The sequence below is a fragment of the Alosa pseudoharengus genome, unplaced genomic scaffold (assembly GCF_046254945.1).
Source record: "Alosa pseudoharengus isolate Yale_2024_CS ecotype anadromous, Long Island Sound unplaced genomic scaffold, YU_APseudo_1.1 YU_APseudo_1.1_scf_1, whole genome shotgun sequence".
NCBI classification, from domain to species: Eukaryota; Metazoa; Chordata; class Actinopteri; order Clupeiformes; family Clupeidae; genus Alosa; species Alosa pseudoharengus.
In genome coordinates this window covers 18670831-18675595 of record NW_027468564.1, presented here as the reverse complement: position 1 = coordinate 18675595, position 4765 = coordinate 18670831, and positions in this window count along the sequence as shown.

Genomic DNA, 4765 nt, shown 5'->3' with positions numbered 1-4765 from the left:
CAATAGCCCTGCCTTTCACAGGCTACACATTTGCATGTTTGGTGGCAATGGCGCATCAGAGTTTTTTCTTTATTTTATTTTATTTTTTGTCCTTGCACAAAACTACGGAAGCTTATTGCTGCCACACTAAAAGAAATAAAATGGCTCAGTATTATGTAATTACGTGAAAAGTTTCTTGTTATAACAATATCTTTTTCATGTTTTAACAAGATATTTATCACGTTATTACATGAAATTATCACGTTATTTCATGATACTGATTTTTTCACGTTATAACGTGAAAATATCATGTTATTACATGTTTATGATATTTTTACGTTTTAACAAGATATTACAAGTTATTACATGAAACTATCACGTTATTTCATGATACTGATATGATACTGATGTTTTCACCCTTCCCCACAGCCTTAGAAATGACAGCGATGACCTGACATGCAGGCTACCGAGCCAGAGCGGTCTATACATTCACCCACATTGCGTGAAGATTTGCATATTTATCAAAGCCCTTTCTCCCTCTTGCGTCAAGTTTTATTTATTGTGTTGATAAGAAGATAAAGCAGAACTATCAGGCTGTGTGAGCTATATACAGTCTATGGTGTGAGCAGGCTATCCTGCATAGAACCTCTCTATCGGCCTCCTTTTCAGCAGCTCTCTGCCGATACACACACATCCCTCTTCGCTGCTCCTCAGTCAGCTGGGAATTGACCACACACACAGCCTACACACTCATACACACATGCACAAAAACAAACACTCATCAAGCAGCACTGTAATAGCAGTCAGGGTGCAAGTTCATAGACACTAGTTATCATTTATGCAAGCCATGAGCTCTCGTGGCCTTGTTTCGTTTAGTTTCGTTATTTTGAAATAACGTGATAATTTCATGTAAAAACGTGAAAAAATCATATCTTGAAATAACATGATATTTTCATGTTATAACGTGAAAATATCATTATCATGAAATAACATGATAATTGCATGTAATAACGTGATACATATCTTGTTAAAAACAAGAAACCTTTCACGTAATTACATAATACTGAGCCTTTTTATTTCTTTTAGTGTGGCAGCAATACGCTTCCGTACAAAACAGACAGCTTTTTGCCTCATTGTTGAATGACGAAGAATGAGTCGCGTTGTCTTAGCCTAGAAATCTAGACGTGCCACTAGCGGCAGCCAGGGCTAGTATAGCAACTCTCCGTTGGCTTGTGAGCTCCAGATATCGAAACTTCTCCGGGCCAATGAAATCGTGTATAGAGTCCTTAGGTGGGCTTAACATAATGATTGATGGCAGAGTTGCAACGGTTTGGCTTGAATTCCCTGCTACTTGAAAACAAATAAGATGGATGTTGCTGTTGGCGAACAGTGTGACACGAGTTAAGCTTTTATTAAGTTGGCAAACGTTTGAACTAGCCAACTAGCTCCGCTGGTGGGAAACGCATGGGACTCATAGCGCTGCCGCTGTCCTATTGCGTGCAGAGGGAATTTGAAAGACAACTGATTATCCCGCCCCTCGGACTGAGCACTGCGAACGGTGAGTGTCCAGACCCTACATGTTAATGTGGGTCTGGCTCGTCAGGCTAGCGTTGTCTACTTATCTAGCAGTGCTGACTGATGCAATTGATGTTGGTCTATGCAACAGCAGTCCCAAAGCTAATGCTAGTTGAGTAGGTAGCCAGGCTGCAGCAAAATTTAGAAAATTCTTTAAAAAGCAATTCGGGGAAAAAAACGCAAAAAATAAAATCTATAATCTAGTGTTATTCCTGTTTCTTTTTCAACTGCAGGCCCAGCCTGATCTCACCAAACGGCGTAGAATGACACGCCAATTTCTTATGTCATTTAGCGTGCTATTCAGACGCCGTTTTGCGTTTTCGCGTGTCATTTCACGCCTTTTAGTCCCAATTGATTTGTGCCAGCAGAAAGGTAGCGTGTAATCTTACGCGCAATGGGGATTTTTTCCGGGCTTTTCCGGCAAAAACGAAGACCTACGAAGGTTGGTTGCTCTCAGAGCGTTGTTTTGATCAATGAAATTTGACAAAATGGGGTCACACAGAAAACTGCTTTGCCACCTTTTAAAACAAATTGTAAAACAAATTTAACTTAAATACTGCCAATCATTAACACCTGTAGAAAATGAATCAAACAGGTGAATAGCGTGTGATAGGCCTAAACTTTCGTTTGCATTAAAGTTTAGTCCATCAGATTAATTTAGCTAGAATAAATGAGTAGCCTTATACACTCGACTGACTTTTCAAGTCGTTAGTGTGAGCCTATGCAATCAATGATGTGATCGATTATACATGTCTTGTGTACAGTAGGCTACAATTTGCGCGGGAATGCCGTCATTGAGTGCAACAATTTTCATTGCGTTTGATCCGTCATCCCGGTAAGTCGCATTTATTTAGCCTACTCTTAGTCCAGTGTAAACATGGGGAATATGACAAATTAGCATGACTAATGGCATATAATAAACTTCTAACCTTAATCGTAAATGTTAATGCTATGGACTGACAGTACATTTCTTTGTCTATGTCAGGCCGCTTTTTGTTATGAAACCGACTTCGATCTGTTTTATTATCCTCTTTGTAGACTAGGCTACTTATTTGACTTAGGCCTACTTATTTTCTTACAATAGCCTAGGCTACTAATATACTGTAATGACATTGCATTGTCAATTGTCCGTTTTAAGAGGAGAACCCAGCTAACAATTTATGGTTTCCAAAACGTTCTGGGAACCATAGTTTTTGGTTTCGGAAACGTTAGTTTTTGGTTCCCAAACGTTACCCTAAGGTTAGTTTTTGAGCAAGTTTTGGTTCCCATGGAAAGTTAGCTGAACGTTCCGGAAACGTTAGTTCTTGGTTATATAAAACGTTCCCTGAACGTTCCCCTAACGTTATCTAAAGGTTGCAAACTTTAGAGAACCTTCCCCTAACGTTCCCTAACCGTTGCAAACTTTAGAAACCTTCCCCTAACGTTCCCTAACTGTTCCCATAACGTTCCCTAACATTTAGGGAACGTTCCCTTCCCTAAATATTGCAACCTTTAGGGAACCCTCCCCTAACATTGCAACCTTTCCATACCAATTACTTTAAACAGCACGAGCAGGAATGCATTATTATATATTAGCAGGAAAGAATGAACAGGCAAAATCGATGGAACTTATAACTTTAATATAAAATTATCAAAAGACAAGAAAAACAATATAAAAGGCCTCACTGTATGTATATATATATATATATATATATACACATACACATATATATATATATATATATATGTATATAAATTAGACTTAGTGTTAGCTAAGTATATTAACATAAGGCATTTGACTTTGGTAGGTGCTACATTCAACAAATAGACACACTGTACAATAGACAACAATATACATTGTGGCAGATACCAACACAATATACAAAGACATAATACCAATACAAGTACACATGGAGTGGGCTGTTGAGTGCAAAGTAATAGTGCAAATGTAGAGTGCAAGACGTATATTGGAATGATAAAGTAAGTAATGTGCAGGTGTGGTCAAAGTGGGGATGACTCCACTTATCCACAGAGTGAAAGAAGCTGCTCCTGTGTGTGGTTGTTTTTGTGTGTAAAAAATACAATTGCTGTAATACAAAAAAATACTATAGCTTTGATAGACAATACTATAGCTTTAATTAAAGAAAAATACAAAAGGTTTAATACAACAAAAAAAAATACAAAAGCTTTAAAAATAATTTTAAAAAAATAGAGCTCCAGTCCTTCAAGTCCGAGTCGAGTCTCAACAAGATCAGTCCTCAGCTTGCCTAAAAAGAAAAAAAAAAAGTTTGATGTCATACTAAGAATGAACATGTTGAAAAAAACAAGACAAAGTGCCTTACTAACAACCCTTTTTTTCTGATCACAAAAAAGTAGTTTTCCCATTCCTTTGATTGTTATGAACAAATTTCAATTTACCGTCTGTGTGGGGCAAACTTCAGTGCTAGCCCAATCAGGTCCTCCGCCTCTGCAGCATTTAGCGCAGGGAAGTTTTTCTGGGCCGCAGCTATAGTAGAAATCAACAAATGAGAAAAGTTAAGTCAAATTAAAACTTCTTATCAGCCAAGTTAAGCATAATACTGATGTGAACAATAAAATAACACCTGCCTGTTAAAACCCTGCAGAGGGTTAGGTCCTGAAAGGATTTCTTGGCCTTCCTGCCCCGCAGGCTGTACTCCTTTAGAACGTTGTTGGTTGCCACCCGCCGTAGCATACGACGGATGGCAGCACCTGGAGTCAACCCTCCAAGGGACGCCAAGAAAAGTAGCTGTAAAACATAGAAATACAAATTATATAGAACAACATATAGAAAGTGGAGAGCTTATACAATCTCATATTGTAAGTCAGTTCAGTTATAATGATTTGAATTTATGCAATTACATAGTGTTTATCTTAAGGGCAGGACTATGGCCATTTAATTACCATTTTGTTCCTCCTCTCCTGGTTACCAAGACTCTGGTCCAAGTCTTGCAGCTCGGTGACTGTCGAGCAGGGGGACAGCAAAAGGTCTTCAACCGGAGCAGAGGGAAGTGACTGTGAGCCCCTTAAGAGGCTGAGCACCTCCTCGATCTTGCCCTCAATCAAGTCGATTGTGCCATGCGGACCATGGATGTCCTTACAGCTATGGAAAAGTTGATAGTGTTAGTTGTTATACATTATAAAATTACATATGTAACCAAATTAAGCGAGTCTTCTTACCTCTCATTTCCATCTCGATGGCTGAGTCACCTGC